The sequence below is a fragment of the Manis pentadactyla genome, chromosome 8 (assembly GCF_030020395.1).
Source record: "Manis pentadactyla isolate mManPen7 chromosome 8, mManPen7.hap1, whole genome shotgun sequence".
NCBI lineage: Eukaryota > Metazoa > Chordata > Mammalia > Pholidota > Manidae > Manis > Manis pentadactyla.
In genome coordinates this window covers 115,109,611-115,129,645 of record NC_080026.1, presented here as the reverse complement: position 1 = coordinate 115,129,645, position 20,035 = coordinate 115,109,611, and the positions used below count along the sequence as shown (strand labels likewise).

General features: G+C 39.7%; 1 long non-coding RNA gene across 1 annotated transcript; it reads right to left on the bottom strand.

Moving 5' to 3' along the window:
* Positions 1–10,497: 10,497 nt before the first annotated feature.
* Positions 10,498–19,630, bottom strand: LOC130684639 (uncharacterized). The gene is made up of 4 exons (XR_008999002.1): positions 19,593–19,630; positions 17,841–17,937; positions 12,571–12,738; positions 10,498–11,553 (listed from the first exon to the last, which is right to left on the bottom strand). It is a non-coding gene; the product is annotated as an uncharacterized LOC130684639 (long non-coding RNA).
* Positions 19,631–20,035: the final 405 nt, after the last annotated feature.

The window sequence follows — 20,035 nt, the reverse complement described above, 5'->3', positions numbered from 1 at the left end:
AATGCTTTGCTCACTTAGGCTGCTGTATTGAGGGTACATAATTTATTTTATCATTAAAATTTCCCATGGAGATCATGACTTTGTTTCTCCTTGTCATCTACTATGTTTTGTTTTATGTATTTTGAGACTATTTTATTTAGTACATATACATTTTAAATGTTTATATATTCCTGGTGAATTTAACCTTTTACTATTTAGAAATAAGCCCATTTATCTTTGTTTTCCCTTAAAGTCTATTTTGTCTAATATTACTATACCTGGCTTTCTTTTGATTAATGTTTGCATGATTTATCTTTTTCCATCTTTTTATTTACTGTCAATTTTTACATTTACATTCAGTGTTACTGTATTTTTTATTTTTGTTTTCTTTCAATCTTTAGATAGGTCACTTGTAAACAGCATAGTTGGGCTTGCCTTTTTTTTTTTTTTGACTAGTATGGCAATCTCTGCCTTTTAACTAGCTTAGTCTGTTTTATTTTGATTATAATTAGTAATATATTTTAATGTAAACATTGCATTTTAATTATGCTTTTTTCTCACTTATTTTGTGTTTCTCCTTCTCTCTTTTCTTACCTTGTTTTGGGTGTTTCGTTTTTTTTAACGTATCACTTTCCCCCCCTATAGTGTAGAGATTTCATTTTCTGTTTCAGTTCTTTTAGTGGTTACCTTAGAAATTACAACATGGATATTTCATTTATAAATATCACAAAGTTACTTAAAACCTCTACTCCCCTCCTGGGCTATATAAATAACTTGGAATGCTTTATTCCATTTACTTCTCCCCCTCCAACTTACATTATTATTGTCTTGGATTTTAATTCTATGTTATTTTTAACCCAACTTCCTGTTAGTTTTGCTGTTTTATACAAGTGATACTCACTTACATGTCTCCATGCACTCACCACTGCTCTTTAGTCTTCTTGCATCCCAGTCTTTCCATCAAGGATAATCTTCCTTCTGCCTGAAGTACATTCATTAGAATTTTCTCTAATGATGAACTGCTGCTGACAAAAATCTGTTCTGGAGTCTCTAAAAAATGTCTTTTTTTACTCTTATATTGAAAAAGTGTTTTCACTGGGTATGGAATTTCAGGTGGTAGTTAACTTATTTCACAACAACAGGGTCAGCAAACTTTTTCTATAAATGAGCAGATAGTAACAATATTAGGCTTTGCAGGCCATGTGGTCTCTCACAACTACTTAATTCTACCATGCAGTGTGAAAGCCGCCATAGACAAAACATAAATGAATGAGTGTGACTGTGATCCAATGAAACTTTATTCACAAAAATAGCAGTAAGCTGGTTTTGGCCCATGGGGCCATAGTTTGCTGACCCTTGCACTTCATGGAAGATCGTTCTGCTATTTTTTACATTATTGCCACAGCAGCTGTTAGTCTAATTTAAATTCCTTTGAAATAATCTGTTTTCCTCTCCAACTGCTATTAAGATTTTCTCTTTGTCTTTAGTATTCAACAATTTCACTTTGTTAAGTCTAGGAGTGGATATATTTTTGTGTAATCTTTCTGTAGGTAACTTTTTGTGGGTATCTTTCTGTTTGGGATTCATTGAGCCTCTTCAATATGTAAATTCATGTCTTTAATCAGTTCTGGAAAATAGCTCTTTAAACATTGCCTCTCCCTGACTCTTTCTCCTCTCTGGGATTGTATGTTAGATCTTTTCACCACATCATTCATGTCTCTTATCCTGCTTTCTATATTCACTATCCTTTTGCATCTCTGGGCTACATTCTGAATAACTTCTTCTAATCCATCTTCGAGTTTATTAATTCTCTCTTTGGCTGTATCCAATTTCTGTCAGACATATTCATTTAACTTTTACTTTGTTAATATATTTTTCTTCTTTAGAGGTGCTTTCTTGTACTTTTTCCCTTCTGTTATGTTACAGTCTTTTATGGTTTCCTGTTCTCTATAGATACCTTAAGTTTGTCATTTTACTTATCATTTATTAAAACATAGCACAGTTGTTTTGACTATTGATAATTATTAGAACATGCAGTCTTTCCATATTTACATTTAAATTTCTTTTAGGGAGAAAATCATTTAACTTTATTTGTATCCAAAATCATTGCCTAATGATATAGACTGCTGCAAACCTGACCTCTGAGGGTCATTCCATTAACTAGGGGTCCTCCTAACAGTATAATTGAAGTGGGTATTTGGTTTTATCCTGCATTTATTTCTTCCCCTTCTTCTCTTTCAGAACCTGTATTTTCCTTAGAGAACCACCCATGATCCCAATCTCAGTCCATGTTTGGGCTGGGTGATTCTACCCAGAGTCCAAGGATAGGCATGAGACTTAGGCCTGGCCAGTTGGAGCTTAGAATCCTCCTGGACATACTAATGGACCCAGGGGTAGAGAGGTAACCCAAGTAAGTACAATGGGTCTAGATTCCAGGACATCTTTTCAAGCTGGTATGTTTCTACCAGGATCATCAAGAGGATAGAAATATAAACTAGAGTTGTGGGAGGCTCTCTTGACATCATAGGGGAGAGAGTTTGCATGGAAAGGGAGGCAGCAGAGAGGAAACAGAGCTAAGCGATGGCAGAAAAGCAAGACCAGTGGCAACATGTGTGCTCCTGGATCCAGATAAACTCTTTGCCCTTTTAGTTATGTGCATAAAAACAAACAAAAATCTCTTTGTTATTTAGGCCTTTTAAATTGGGTACTTTTCACTTGCAACCTGAAGAGTCCTGAAGAGTAGAATATCATTATGCAGCCCACTCTGTCCTTCATTCCTGTCATGAAATGATGATAATAATATTTGAAAATTGTATATCAAGATATCACCATCTAGCTAGCATACCTGGTCTGTTTGAATCAGTAACATTTTGTAACTGGGAGAAAACATCATATATTCCACAGGCCCTTCAACCTCAAGAAAATCCTCTACTTTGTAACTTGAATCTTTAATAATAACAGAATAAACAAAGCCATCCTAGAGACCAAAAACAATGAGATAAAGATAGAAAATCAGTCTCAGTCAATGCATAGTGTACTTTCCTTATCAGACAAGCTAAGTCTCATTGATTATCATCTACTCTTAATTTTTGGAAACATCATCCATGTTTACATTATCTTGAGTGTCCTGTCTTATTATCTTATTTAGGTAACTTTTAACCATGTTTCCTGGTTGAGTTTCAGCTTTATCTCTTTTGTGACACATTTTTCAGTCACCTAAAATTTTACTGATTTCTCTTTTTTTTTCACATCTCTAGCATCTACTTACCACATTCCTCATTATATAGAAGGTACGGCAAATAAGACAGTTTATTGTGTGGCTTGTGTAGAGCAGTCTCCTTACTTCAAAGCACACTAGCTGTAATGTATGTTGATCATTATTATGTGCATTTCTTACCTCCCTAAATAACCCAAAGGTAAGGAGCATGCTGTTTATTTCCTTTGTATCCTCCTTAATACTAACTTTAATATTAGCAATAACAATATGATACATGTAACCTAAATGTGCACAAGAAGCTAAACTGATGCTTAGACAAAAGGTTCCACTTGTGTCTGATAACCTAATTTATTAAAAGCACAAACAGGCACGGTATTGGTTGTACAGATATTAGATTTTTGTTTTTGCCTTTTTTTGGCAAGGGGGTTAATTCTGTTTTTGCTTGTTTGTAATAACATAGTATATCTACATCATTATATTGTTCTGTACTTTTGTAATAATATTTGAAATTCTTCATATAAAAAGTTTACAATACCATCCAGAAAGCAAACAACTTTAATTATAAGGTTATTAGAAAGAAACTGACATCCCAAGTTATGGCTCATAAGAGTAACTGGCAGCAAAGGGAAATTGTATATTTCTTGAAAGCAATTAATTTTTAAGAAAAAAATACATTATAATTCCAGAAGCAAGCACGCCTCCCTTCTGATATGCCATGGTGACTGGACTGATGAGATTTCTTCCATCTTTTGGAAAAAAGAAATAATTCTGATTTGATTTCCTTGGACTATTCATTTCTTTGTAATCCTCTTTCAAAAAACCACCAACTTCATGTCAGAATTATGTTCTATGAGGCCTCCCAAACACTGAATAATAAAAGCTGCCTAGCAATGATTATTGATAAAAATCACATGAAATTTTTAAAGTTCTCTGTCATCAGATCTATGTAACTAAATATTGTGGAACTATATAGTAAATATATTTTCCTTTTAAGGAAGGCATTGTCAGAGATTTTAAGAGGCCAGCAACAAACAAACAAAAACAAACCCTTAAACCTATATTATTATCAAGCTGCATATGTAAGATTTGTATATTTTATGATTTGTAAATTCTATACTTAAGTAAATAATGAACAGTGGACAACAAGAAAATAAGAGGAGAAAGTGTGCTGTAAGGACATGTGGTACTAATAAAAATTGTCTTTGGGGAAAACTAACAAAAGCATCCTACCTTTTATGTAAATAAAACATGAGAACTACAAGATCAAAGGCTCAGACAGCATCTATCCAATTGTTTACCGCACACATGGTTGGCATTTTGCCAGATGCTAAGAGGCATTCTGTTCTTCCCTTAAAAGACTGCTCATCTCCCAGCAGCCTCTTTTCTAATCCAACAGCCGCTGGAGTCCAAGTTCTTGTCTGTCTAGTCTAGGTGCCTGCTGCTTATAGCCACCTGCTCTGGGATTGTTCTTTCCTGAATGATGGCTAAATTAATCTCCCCAAGCACAGTTCCACTTGGGGTACATCCCCATCCAGAAGTTTTTGATGTCTTCCCACTGTTAGCTCAATTAAGTATAAACATCTTAGCTAGGCATTCAAGATCACATGGCAGAGATGTCCCTTCATTCCCCACTATCCCTTTGTAATACTTCATGTTCCAAACTGGACCACTTCGTGCATCTCAACCTTTCCTGTGTTTTCTTGTCTATGCAGTTATCATCACCCAAAAAATCCACTTACCTTCATCTCTGCCCGTGAGCCTATCCTTCAAGGTCCATTTCAAATGCCACCTTCCAAATGACTTCACTTGGTCTGTTTCCCTCACCTGAAGTCTGTAGCACTTTGTGACATTCTTCCTTAATGATATTATGTTAATCTACCCAGCTGTAATTATTTATCTACTGGTCTTACTCTCTTTAAAAAAATATAAATCCCTTAAGGGTGGAGATTATGAGATTCTGTGTTTGTCATCCATGGCAATTCTGAGGCACCTTGTTTAGTGCCTTACACATTGTAGAGGCTAGGTAAATATTAATTTGAAAGCATGTATAATATATCACGAAAATGATTAGAAACGGTATACAGGAAGGAAATAGTGAACAATATAAAACTGCACATGAGCAAGTCCTAAATTGTACATAACATTCTATGAGTGGGAGAGTAGTTTAGAAATGAGAAATATTGTTTTATAATTCATTTTATGAACACATATAGGTGCTGAGTTACTCTGTAGCAATCTCTGGGATTCAGCTTTGGAGCCAAAGGATGAGTAAAACAGTTCCTGACTTGAAAGAGTTGGTGACAGATGAGAAAGACAGACGTGCACACGGAGCATTGTAATAGCCCAGGGCGAGACTCTGACAAAGGAACGAGCATGACAGGACCCCAGACAGAGGCAGCTAATTTTGCCTGAAGGTTGGGGTGAGGACAGGCAAGGCTCCACAGATGACAGTTTCACCAGATAGAGAAGGTGGAGAAAAGCATCCTAGAGCTGCCTAGAGACAGGTAGCTACCTAGACAAAGGGAGCGGCAGATGTAGGCAGGGAGAATTTGGAGCGAGCACAGGAATGATGAGAACTTGTAAAAGGCCCACATGGGAGGAGCTGAAACTGGAAAGGTAGGCCAGCAACGAGGCTTACTTTCTAGCCAGCTGTGGGATGGCATTGTGGATGGATGCAAGATTGGAGCGAACCAAAGCAGACAGCACAGGTGATGACAAAGGGACAAGAGGGGCTGGGCAGGTCAGTTGAACCTAACGGCCTCAGGTTTATCAGTGAAGTGAGAGTCAGAAAATAGGAGAGGGAGCAAATGAGGGGCACTGCAGCAGGAGCCGGGATTGGAGTAGGGAACCTGAGGATTCAGAGAATAAAGTGAGGGAATGAGCTTGGAGGGATGTCTGAAATGATGGGTAGCAATGACTGGCTGCACAAACATTCATACTGGAGAATGGTAGGAAATAATACTAATGGAGCAGGTAGGATCAGATTAGAGAGGGCTTGAAATCATGCAGAGCTGTCCTTGAGTTGCAGTCTTCAAGAGGGCAGTTTGGCAGGGATGACATGCCTGGTTTGGGTCAGCTGAGCTGAAGGCCAGTGCAATGGGTCCTAAGGTTGCTGTGGAAATCAAAGCGTGAAATAAAAACAGGAAATGGAATTGAGAGTGCATTGCACAGGTTTGGGGAGATTGCCCTAGTGAGGCTCCCTTCTCAAAGGACCTCCACCTAGCCCCTATTGGGTGGACATTGGCTCCTGTGACCCACCACAACCCTGGCCACAGCAGATGGGACCAGGAATGGACACCAGATCTAAGCAGAATAGATCAGATTTTCTTAAAAATTCTCACCAAGCAATGTAAAGGGTAATTTGATGGCAAATGTAAAAAGATGGTGGATAGTCTTAAAAGAGAAGGTCACTGTGAGAAAAGGAGTTGAAGGGTTGGAGAGCAGGAATAGGCATAATCAGCTTATTAAACAGAACAGGCATATGTATGGGAAAGGATACAGCGTAGTAGCCAAGAACTTGGACTCTGAAGTCTTATTGCTTGGGTCCAGGTGTCAGCTCCACAGTTTACTACTTATGTGACTATGGGCATGTTTCAGAACCTCACAGTACTTCCATTCTTCATCTGTATCATGGAGATAAAAATGTATCTCCTATAAAGTTGTCTTGAGGATTATATGAAATATGCAAATAGAATGGTAGCAGAATGCCTAGAGCATAGAACACTGAATAAACATCAGATAGCTGCAAGGAATACCCACAGAACCTGGTAACTTAATGAGCAGATAAAGGAGAATGAAGAATCAAAGTTGTCTCCAAGAAAGAGAAAAACAGAGAACAAAACATCCATCTTTGAGTGCAAAACCAACACCAGAAGTAGTTGCACTTAAGGGGATACGAAGCAAAGCCGTTTCTCACCCATTGGTGGTCCATCTTCTGTTTTACTAAGCACTGTCACCTTCAAGGTATCTCCATTAGTCATCAGAAGGTGACCCTCTTCACAGCCAATGTAAAGGTCACTTGTTGGGAGTCCAGCAATGCATAGTCGGGTGGAGCAACGGATATACATCATCTTTAGGCTTCAGGGAAGGATTAGAAACCTTGTGTTAAGACAACAGTCATGGTTTAAGAGCCAGATAAATAATACCCATCAAAACAGTTTCCAAAAAGGAACAAATGCATACGGACCTATATACAGTCACTGGTCCTGTCATTTGCCAACAGTTAAGTGAACTTCCTGGCTCCATTTCTCTCGCTACATTTTAAATCACCAGGAAAAAATGAGGCATTCTAGAACAAGAGTTCAAATGTCACAGATTTTTGTGAAAGTTTTGAGTAATAACTTCTGTACTCTTTTTTGGTGGACTTTTTTGGCATCTCTAAGAAAGCCATTGTCTAGCTAAAATCGCCCTTTTGGAGGAAGACCTGCATCCACATCTCCCTCCTGGTTCCTCAGAGGGCATGGATGTGGTTTTCCTTGAGTGGTTACTGAGAGGCTGGCCTACATCCTCTGCTTAGTTAGCTTTCACTGGGGATGAGAAGAGGATCCCTTGCCTGATTCTGGTGGCCTCCCTAGTGAGGTTCATGAAACATCCTATGTAACTTTAATTCCATGGAAAACTCAAAAAGAAGTGTACAAAATCTATGAGAGGTACCTAGAATAAAAGTTGGCTCTGGAGTCTAAACATAACATGGACTAAGGACTTGAGGCAAAATTTTCCTATAGAGGACCAGATGGTGAATATTTTAGGCTTTGTGAACCACATAGGTCTCTGTCACATATCCCCCCCCTTTTTTTTTTTTTACAACCCTTTAAAAAGTGTAAAAACCATTCTTAGCTTGGGACCATACAAAAACAGGTCATAGTTCATTGATCTCTGCCTTATTAAACAGTTATACTTCAATGTTATGCCCTCTGCAGCCTCATGTCCAGGAAGGGAGGGGCCATCCCCCTTTCTGTTAGCACAGAACAGGTGTGGCTTTGCCAAAGTAATTATTTTACCTATTGAGGGAAGAAATAGTATCAACAAATATCAGAATCGGGAAGCATAGTAAGTTTTAGTAGAAGGGTGTTTAAATATTATGTGAGCACTGATGAGAAAGCAATTGGTTCTCCGTGGACTACAGGAAGTGTGGAGAAAGAGAATTATCATTTGGGATGGACCTTGAAATATGACTAAGGCAGAAATCCCACAGGAGCATTACATAGGAGTACTCATCATGATAAGCTTTTAGGAGGACACATTGACTTGAGGTGTGTGATTGGTCTATTTCATGCCCTCACAGACTTGGATGGTCAGAAAATAAATACATGAGTAACAGTTTCATCACCCAGTGGGTAAAGGGTGAGACCACCCAAGAGGATTAAAGTGCTGTTGATTGATGACATTTGTGTGTCTGAGATTTGACTCTAAGGGAAAAGAGTTACCCTCTAAATGCCATTATTTAATTATATACCATTATTTAAAAGTTTCTTGAGTTGTCTTGATGCCATCTAGTCTTATACTATAAATCACAAAAAGACATACTCTTACCTGGCATGGCAATGGGCTAAAAAAAATGCTTAAAAAGCACATGTATATGGTTCTTACACCACCAGTGAATGTGTGTGTGTGTGCAGCAGAAGGTGAGGATTAAAACTTGGAATTTTCTGGCCTTAGTACGTTAAAGTAGTATTGTGTGTGGCTTTTCTTACTTTAAAAGAAACCTGTTCTATTATTTCCCTTCATCAATAAACATGTTCTGTGCAATTTAAAAATGAATGTGATATTATGGATTATATAAACAAACTGTTTTTAATTCTGAGAACTTTAAAAGATTTCAATAGTGTTTAAAAATATTTGTTGGTAACACCACCTCCTTGTTCAGTCCTCTGGAATCATAAATCAAACATTTTGATCAGTTGAACACCAAAAATGAAAAATCTAAGTCTAACTTAATATTGCTGCAAAAATTGTAAGCATCTGAATATGTCTCAGAATACCTGAGTTTATAAAAGGAATTCCTATTTAGCAACTGTTTGAAAAAAAAAAAAAGGTAGATAGAAAAAGAAAAGTGGACACTTGAGATTAAATTCATTATCTTCGATCCAGTTTCTGCTCAGATAACATCTGTCTTTGATTCCCCCATGCTATTACTGGATACCATTTCTAAGGCCTTAAATTAGTTGTATAGTGTGATGCAGGCCTATTTAAAGGCCTATAATGCACCTTTCTAGTGTTAGCTACAAGAGAGAGAATGGGAGTATTTAATATTTGTAATTTTGTAAAAGTCCACAGCTTGACATTTTTTAAGACTCTTACATAGATCAAGTCATTACTGATTTCTTTGCCATTTTACCCAGGTCATGAGAACTGTCATTTGCAGGAATAGAGTTGAGACATTGAGATCTGTTTTTGGTTATGATTTCACTCATTGTTCAGACATTAATCAACATTTTAGTCATTTTTCTCACCTTATTTACCCATCCCATGAAAAAGTACTGGGAAAATTAATTTCTAATGTAGATTTAAATTATGTCACTTCATTAATATTCCACATATGATTTAGAGATGTCAAACTTTAACGTTAAATTTCCGTTTTCAGAAGAAGTTTAAAATACCCTAAGTGCGAAAGTCCTAGGAAATAAAGACGCCTGTTTATTATGAGCATTAAAAAAAAAGATAACTCCACTTATTTAAAGCAGGAATTTCATAGCATTTTTCAAATGACAAGGACAAATGCCTGAATTTTAAATATTTTATGCAGAGTTGATCATGTTGGTGCAAAATGTGAAAGATGAGGACTCCTACAGAAATTTACTGCAGGAAAAAAGACCTGCAATAGTTGGAAATGTGGGTTCCTAGGCATCAAATAATAAACATAGAAACTTTTTTTTCAAGTTGTAAACCTTGATGACTGATCTATTTTTTACTTGGCTGCCGCTCTGTGGCTGAATTTCAAGGCTAAGACCTGTGCTATTAGAAGGAATTAGGCATATTCTGTAATTTTAAAAGTGAATAGTTGTCATCCTTTAGAGGAAATACTAAGAGCATACCACCTATTCTCTTGCTTGCCAGAGATTTTTTAATCAACTAATTTACCACACTGATTTATTTTTAGTATCTATAGCTTCCTTCTCTGCAGTGGTCAAAGATATTTGGGAGCCTCTACTTCCATTATTGGTGTTTTAGAGCTCAAACACAAACATTAGTATACTGCAGTTTGGAGCTTAGCTAAATCAAACTCCTTAGGTTCATTGCAAAGGCCCTGAATGTGCTATTCTCTGATCCAGCCTGCTCTGCACGTCCCCTCATTTACTTGCTGCAGCCACATGGGTCTTTTTTCAGCTTCTCAAACATAAGAGTTCTTTTCTTCCCCCAGGGCTCTTGCACATGCAGTTCCCTCTGCCTGAACGTTCTTTACCCTGCCTGTAGCATAGGTGTCATCTCCCCATTGACCATATATTAACCTCATCCTCACCTCCACCTCCTGCCCTCCCCAGTTATCAGGTTATAACCATCGCATTTTGCAATGATTTAATGGATCTTTTTACTCTTGGTGGTGGTGGTAGTGTTGCTCTGTCTCCCTGATAGAGTGAAGCTCCAAGGCGTAGGGATTATGCCTGGCTGGTCACCACGTGACCACAGTGCCTAAAACAGTGCCTGCTGCATAGGAGGAGCCTGAAAAATACGCTGGACGAATGAATGAGAGTTGACAAATTCTCTTTGAAACTTTCTTCAAGGCCGTATTTTCCATGGCCTTTTTCTTCTCTCCAGACCTGCTCCTGCTTCTGTGACTGCTCCTCCTCAGGCTCGTCTTCTTCCTCCCAGCTCTTGGCAGTCAGTTTCCTCTCCGGCTCTCTTCCCTGATGCCCTTTCTCTCCTCTCCGTCGAAACAGGTCCCCTCCCCAGCCCTCTCATCAGCCTGTCCGTGGGAATGACTCTGACCTCTGCGTCTCCAGCCCTGCCTTCTCCCCAGTGCTAGGTCCGCTTGGCCAGTTCCCACCAGGCCTTCCCAACAAATTCAGTGTGTCCAAAACGGGTATCACATCTGGGCTCCCTGTTTCTGCTGTCAGCGCCATCATCCGCCCAGGTCCAAACTCAAATCTCCAGAGCCTTCCTCTCTGTGGTGTCCAGGGCTAAACCAAGATGATCCTGTCTATCCTGCATGTCTCATAGGATGACTATGAGAACTGTAAGCAAACTGGGAGAGGCGACGGGTGATTACCCCGAAAGTTTCTGCTTCTTCGCCTACTAGCCCGGCCATGGCTGACAGTGGGAGCACAGGTCCATGGATAAGATCCTTGGGCAATGACTGGGGGAAAATTACATCTGTTTCATTAAAAAATGTCCCATCTTCCATAGGTAGTTTTACCAACCTGTAGAAATAAGAGACATCAGAATAATCAGATTAACAGAAACCAGTCACTGATGTAATTGCTGCTTATGGGTGGTAAGCAAGGTACGAAAGTGTTATAATTTACGAAAAAAGACAGATAAAAGCCAAAGAGTACATTTTAAACTATATATTAGATCACCAAAGGATGAGTAATGCAGTTATACATTAAGTACACAGAGATTTTCAGAAATGTTCAAAGTGAATATCGAAAGCAGGAAATGTAAATTTGAGCACTGACAGGTCAGGCAAGTGATGTGTGTGGCCAGGTGAGGACTGTGGCAAACAGGAAAGTGTCTTCCCTCCTAAAGGTGGTAGGTGGCACTCAGTTCGAGTCAAGAGGGTCTATTGACATGAGAATTTTGGTTCCATAATTTCAAGAGAATATCGTAATCTGGATATTTATGAGAAATCTTACCAAATATTAAATGTTGACAATTAATGCAAGTTTGAAAACACTGAGTAAAATATATATACAGATATTCCTCAACTTACAATGGGGTTACCTCCTGATAAACCCATCATAAACTGAAAACACTGTAAGTCAAAAATGCATTTAATACACAACCTACCAAACATCATAGCTTAGCCTGGCCCACCTTAAAGGTGCTCAGAACGTTTACATTGGACTTAGTTGGGCAGACTTACCTCACACAACACCTATTTTACAATAAAGTATTTAATATTTCACTGTACTGAAAGTGAAAACAGAATGGCTGTACAGGTACGGAATGGTTGTAATTGTATGGGTCGTTTACCTGTGGGATCACCTGGCTGGTCGGGAGCTGCAGCTGGCTGCCTCTGCCCAGCATCACAGGAGAGGATCTATCACGTATCTCTCACACACACACACACACAAACACACGCGCGCGCACACACACACACACACACACACACACACACACACACACACACACACACACACACACACGGCATCCAGTCACATCACATGAATGCAAATGAAGACCACAACTCTGTTGTGTGTAACGAAGTCTCTTACTTGGATTTGAGATAATGATCCTGGTTACTTCTTTCAATGGTCCACACAGTAACTGTACTTGGACTTGACAAGCACAGCTGGTGCCAGTTCATGGGGTTAAAAGTCATCTGGCTGATATCTACACCAGGTTGTGACTTCTTGCACAAAATAACACTTGATTCCCAGTTCCTTAGAGGAAAATTGCATTTGGTGAAAAATAATTCATTTGAATTTCATATCTTGAGGACATTTACTTAATTATTTGAAAATAATTTACATAGATTGAGACTTAACTTATGATGCAATTTATTTACTCCATATTAATATCAAATTTATAAATAATTATAGTATACCCTTCTAAAAAAGCAAAATAACTGAGTGTTTTAAAAATAACACTCTATCATATGCTACTAACACTATTTTATCCTCTTTATTAAATGTGGATTTAATCCATCCACATCTAGAAAGTGGAATGTATCATCGCATTTGCTGAGAAACAATTGTGGGTGTCTAAATCTCTAATTACTAAATACGAATACTCTGTGTGGATCTAGGTGTACTATACACATTGATACCAACTGATCATTTCCTGACTTTAAATCACAGTATTAGTACTTTAACATGGATTCATTCATTTACCCATTGAAGAGAATATCCTGAACTCCTTCCACAGGCAAGATCTTTTGCTAAATGAAATGGGAGGAAAAAATAAATGTGAGCTGCCCCCTCATGCAAGGAACCAGCACTCCATTCAGAGTTGTGACTAAGAACCTGGCACTGCTGCTTACTGAGCTTGCCCTGTCTTTCAGCTCCCTTCTGGCTCTCCTGTCCTTGCATCCCCATCACAAGTGTCCTGTCCATCTTATCAGCCAGCAACCAGCGTTGCTGATTCCCGGAATCTTTTGACTTTCTGCCTCAGATGCCTGGCAAAACCCATCAGCCCTGGAGACATACCACTGGGAGCCCAGGCTGCTGGAGAGAGAGGAACAAAGAACACAGGACCACGTGTTAGTGACATTATACATTCACGGTTATCACTCCACTGGACCCTCAGTACGACCTCTGGTCCTGCTGCTTCTCTGGTCAGTTCTTTCTCCCATTCTCAAAAGCAGCCATTTTCAATATTGCCCATTTTCCCAAAGCCTCTAACTCCTCCACTTCCTTCTTACTCCCACTAAATGGCCTTGGGTCCCATGAAGAAGATAGAGGCCGTCAGCTGATGATTCCCCAAATTTCTGCTACCAAGCATAACAACCTGTGAGGCCCTGTATCATTCTTTCCTTGTCCTTTCCCATCACAGTGGAAGGCATGTCCTACCTAAGGCCACTCGCACTGCCTGTGCTCTGGGCGCTGGGTCTCACCTTCTTAGGAGCATTAGTTCATCCGTTATTCCTTCACTTGTGCATCTTTAGACTCTTTCCTGACTCCTTCCTGTCAACACTTGAGTGCTCATCTGTACCAACTGTAAAAAAGCCTCCTTCAAATTTACCCTTCCATGTCTTTCTCCCTTTCCCTCGAGCCTAATTTCTTGACGGGGTTGTCCTAAGCTCGCTGCCTCCTCTTCCTTGCTCCCCATCTCTTCCTGTCCCAGGACCCACCACCATTCCACTGACACAGCCTCTCCAAATGCAGTATCTGGCTTCATTCTAATTCCAGCAGGCTCTTCTTGGTCCTTGTCTGACTTCACGTCTGTGGGATCTGATGCAGCTCACCACTACTGCCTCTGGAATGACTCTTGGAATGCCTCGCTGGCACACACCTCTTACAGGACATCTCAAACCTCTCAGCTTCCACAGTTTCTGGAGCCTGTTCTGCCTCGCTGACTCAGGGGCTGTCCAACTGGGTAGGCTCCGACTGACTTCACGTGGGTACATGTGCCTCCCCTCATGCCTGCTCCATATGCCTAGTGGCATGGCCCCTGGGCATGACACACAGAAGGTCTCACTAAACCTGAAAATGCAGCAGTTACCACCCTGTGCAGTGAACTTCTGACTGGTGGGACAGCAGGAACTGGTAAATTCTTACCTCTTCCTCTGCCCTTCCCAGCCCACTGTCTGAGGACTGTCCCCGTTCATGTAGTTCATACAGCCTCTCAGAAGACCACCTGGGAGATGAAGCCGTCAATTGGTGCTAAGTGGTGGCCAGCAAAATAACGAGCCCTCATTATGTTGAGCTCTCCTCCTTTCCTCCTTCCTGGGGAACCCCAACTAAAGGTGGGGTTCCCGAGTTGCTGCCTCAGGCTCTGCTTTCACAGAACACAGCCATATTCTGGAACCCTCGTGCCTAGTGTCCATTTTCCATCCACAACTGCTCCTCCTGAATCTCATATTAGGTTCCCTGTCCTCTTTCAGTCCCTTTTATTTGTTTTCCTCTTGGTTCCACCCTTTAGATGTTCTTAACCACTTTTAGCACTTTGATTACCAGTCTGATTTAACAACTCCCAAATGTTTGTCTCCAGCCCTCTCTGCTGAGCTCCAGCCCTGGATATCTGTGGCAGAGGCTAGTGTGGCCCTCAACATTTATCCTCCATTTCTCCCTCCAAGTCACAGAACCCCTGGTTTTTAGCCAGCCACATGGTCACCCATGGTGAGGGCCATGTTTCCCAGCCAGCCTTGTAGCTCAACAAGGCCTGCTTCTAAGCTGGCCAGTGGGAACCATGTGGCAGTGATGTGTGCAACTTCCAGGCTATGCATTCCAAGAAAGGTTTGTGCCCTTTCCCTTATCCCTTTCCCTTCCCGCTGGCTCCCAAAACTACTTGGGCAGTGGCCACTTTAAACTAGAGACGAGGGCAACACATTAAGCGTGGGAGAGCAACAAGATAATGGGTGACTGGTCCCTGACACCAGGGAACACCATACCAGCCATGGGCTGCTCATACCCAGACTTAGGCACATGAAAGAAACTTTTGTCTTGTTTAAGCCACTTCTGTAGGGTGATCACATCTGTTTATTGTCACAGGCACCTTCAACTCAGCTTGTCTCGACTCATCTTCCCTGACTGCCTCTCCCAACTTCCCTCTGGGATATCTTTCTAAATAGCACCATAATGTCCCCAGGTTGCCCATCACAACTCTGGGTATGACCCTTGACTGTTCCTCTCCCTCAGCACCACACCCAACATACAGCCAAGTAATCAAGTGCCATGGTGCTGCCTCCTCAACACTCCCAGGATCCCCACTGCCCTCCATCCCTACTCCCACAGCCCTAGTCTGTGCTGCTATCATCTCTCACCTGGACCACCACAGCCTTCTAATTCATGTTCTCACTAATCCCCTCCAGTATACCTTCACGGTATGGCTAGGGGTCTTCCTACCCACAGATCTGAGCATGTCACATTCCTACTTAAAACCCTTTAATATCGCCCTTAGGATAAAGGATGTGCTCATTAGCATGGCTCGTAGATAGGGAAAGTATCCTTCTGTATTAATTAATAACAGCCCTTGTCACTTCCACAAGTATCCTGATTTGGATGATAAAACTACATGGTTATTCATTTACAAGGTTGCTCATGAGCGGGCCTCAGACTGTCCCTTCAGGCTTGCCTCTCATGGCCAAGCACTTGTTCCATTTATGACCTCTTAATTAAATCTTCAAAATTGCCATATTTTCTCTGACCTCATGGCCTTTGCAAATGCCTTTCTCTGCTTGGAATCATCTTCTTTCTGCTCTTCAGAGGCTGATTCCTACTCATAAGTACTTCTATGAGTTGAATTGTGTATCCTCCCCATTTACTTGCCCACAGGCAAATTAATATGTTGATGCCCTAATCGTCAACATCTCAAAATGTGACCTTATTTGGAAGTAGAGTCTTTCCTAAATTAAATGAGGTCATTTAGTGTGGCCTTACTCAGTACGTCTAGTATCCTTATAAAAGGGGGAAATACAGAGACCGATACCCGTGCACGAGAACGTCATGTGAACATGAAGACGTGTTGATGAAGACATGTTTAATGTCTCTAAAAACTATTTCCAAGCCAAGGAGCAAGGCCTGGAATAGATTCTCCCTCATAACCCGGAAGGAACCAATCCTGCTGACACCTTGATCTCAGACTTCCGGCCTCCAGAACTGAGACAGTATATTTCTGTTGTTTAAGGCGCTAAGTTTGTGGTACTTTGTTAACAGCAGTCCTAGCAAACTAATAATATATCTACCAACAGGTGAGTGGATAAACAAGCTGTGGTATATCCATACCAGGGAATGGAATGGGATGAACTACTGATACACACAGCAACATAAGAGAATTTCCAAATAATGCCGCCACATGAAAGATAGACAAAAAAAAGAGTATATAATGTGTGACTCCCTGTATATGAAATTCTAGAAAATGCAAACTAAACTAATGCAGAGGACATCAGAAAGCACACCAGTGGTTATCTGGGGGCTGGGGGTGGGGGAATGGCATCAGTGGGGGAGGGGCATGTGTGGCAAGGGCCAATAAGGAAGGCCAGTGAGGGGCACAGGGAAATTCTTGGGGTGATGGATATATTTATTATTTTGATTATGGTGATGGTTTCAGGGGTGTATACACAAGTCAAAATTTACTAAATTGCATAATTTATATATGAGCAGTTTACTAATATTAGTTGTACCTGAATAAAACTTTTTAGAAGAAGAAACTGCATAAACTAAATGGGCTCTCTGAATCTAGATTATTACATTTTTGTATGAGAAATGTTGGTATGTAAGGTGTACCCTCAATTATTGCTGGAACATTTTGTACTTCTTAAAAGACATATTTCTGCCTGAAGAAGTTTATATTATGGATGGAAGGGTAAGTGCAGCTTTGAAGTTGGTCACATGAAATGATCCAGCAAAGACACAATACTTGCCCACAGGTATTTCCTATGCAGCTGCCAAATGTGGTAGAATGTTCCACTCTCTGGACATATAATTGTTTCGATGTGTCTAAAAACAATTACTTCAAATTGAGCTCTATATAGAGACTACCTTAATTTCAACATTAGTGGAAAATATGCAAACAACTCAGTTACTATTTATTTGAAGATGAAACTTTTATGTATCTATTAATGTATTCTTTACCTGACAAAGGAAATACAACATATTAATAAAAAGAGGAGGACAGTAAGCAATTTAAGTCTCATATAGCTTTTGCCCTGCCAAACTTTATGCCTGAAAGTAGCAACTATATTAAACCTTATGATTAGGGCTTTGATTCCTTCCATTTTTCTTTGTTACAGACTTTTCATGTCTTCATCCTTTGATAACACCCAGAAGGACAAGGTTAAAATGTTAACTCAGTGAAAGAATATCTGCAGGATGCTGCAACTTACCAGAGGGCCAGTTCAAATTCTGGAAGAGAGGAGTAACTAGCCAGGTAGGTGCCACAGTAACTGAATGAAAGCAAAGTGTAGTCCAGAAGAACATTGCCTGAAATACAAAATCCATTACAAGGATTTAATTATCATGCTCAGATTAAGTTTAAGCCCAGACCAGAGTTTATTTCCTTTATCTAAAGATTTTCACATAATTCAAAGGCATTTAGCTCTTGGAAAAAGTGATCTCCTGGGGCTGATTTTTAAGACTAGGAATAGAAAACTAGGAGCAAAGTTAAGATCTGCTTTTAAAAAATATTAAGAGTAAATTAAGACCATTAGGTCACTGTCTGGAGACTTCCATGCAGGACTGAGCATACTGCAGTGTGTATGTCCCAGTGTGAGTTGAAATGACCTAAGAACCATAAAATATTCCATAAACTTATGAAACTCTGTAATTAGAAAAGTTATTCAAACAACTTTAAATACTTGGGGAGTTGTAATCATTTTAGCTTACTTCCATATCTCTGTACCTTAGGCGATATCTGGCACTTTACTTAATATCTTCCAGTTCTTGGAAGAACTATACAAAGTTCTACTCTCGTTTGTACCTGTAGTTGAAGAAATGAAACATGACTTTAAGTCTTAGCAACACTGTATTTAAAATGTGCATTATGAGGATGCTAAGACAAGGAGGTGTGTGCTTCTGCCTGCCTGTGTGGGGCTCTGGTCTTCCTCTCTGCTGTTCTTCAGTGTGCTTCCACAGACAGGTACGAGCTTTGACTTCTCTACATCTGTCTTTTTTTACGTTAGTATCTTTATTGCAAGTTCTGTTTATTTTTAATGGTTCTGTTTCTGTTTTTTTTTTTACTCTTCTCACTTTAACTGAGCATAATATAACACTAAACTTTGTTATTTGCTGAATTTACTTAGTGTAGTCTGATTAATGAGGAAAACTTAATTCTCCACAAATAAGATGTTATTAATTATAGTGGAATTCCCTGGCTTGACCCAAACACGTATTTGACCTGTAAGGCTACATAACTAGGACCAGCCTCAAGCTCCCTGGAGCTTTCTGCCCTAATGTGTTAAGTGAGGGAATCAGATGAAGACTCCAGTAGATATGCAGCTGTCCGGTCTGGGTCAGCTGTTTCTATAAGGATTCAGCAATAATTTAAGCAATAGGTAACATTGATTGACACATTACATAAATGAAATTGTATGTATATACATATATCCATACAATTTCACTTATAATCAACACAGACTTAACAGTAGATACTACTATTATCCCATTCACAGATAAGGAAATTGAGGCTCGGAGACTTATCTTTAGAAGTTACACAGTATCAATTCACCAAGATTTTCAATAAATCAACAGGAAAGAAAAAAATGTTCTGAAAAAGGTTCTCAAACTGCTTTAAGTGCTGTGATAGTCTTCTGATCCAGTGCTTCTCAAGTTTCATGTGCATATGAATTACCTGGAGAATCTTGTTAAAATGCAGATTCTGATTCACTGGGTCTGGGATGGGACAGTTTCTGTATGTGTACCATCCTAGGTGATGCCATGTTGAAGGTAAGCAGACCACACTTTGAGTAGCAAGGCTGTAGCCCAGGTGATTAAATCAGCCATGATCAGCCTGATTCCTTCTTTAAAAATGTATATTACAAAACCCTTCCCCCAAAACCCCTCATTGATAAGAACTAGATCTGGTCACATCTTATAACAAAATCTTTCAGTTATGGCAGAGGAAGGGGCTTGCAGGATACCTTTTAATTTGGTCCTTCTGGTCAAACCAGGGAAGTTGCATATATAGAAGATAGGTTTTAGCTTCCGGTCAGAAAAAGCCACAACTTCATAAGGAGGATTAGTTGCCACGACGCCCACAACTCCATTCATACGCTGAAGGACAGTCTTTTTCTTGGTTTCAATATTAATAAATATTATGAAATTCCCACAAGGATAGCAAATGGTGCTGTTGTTGACAAAATGAACATTCTGCTTAGGGAATCCTTGCACCCATCTTTGGGAAAAGATAGTTCACCATCAATACATTTCAAATACTTTTTATTTTTTTTAACAAAGCAAACAAAAGGTCATCAAGTTCTCTGAAACACATCTATCTGGTTTCCACCCCCTCTCTGCCCAAAACAATCTCTAAGATGAAAAAGAAAAAACATAAAAGAACACATATTGGCTGTGAGACAGTTTT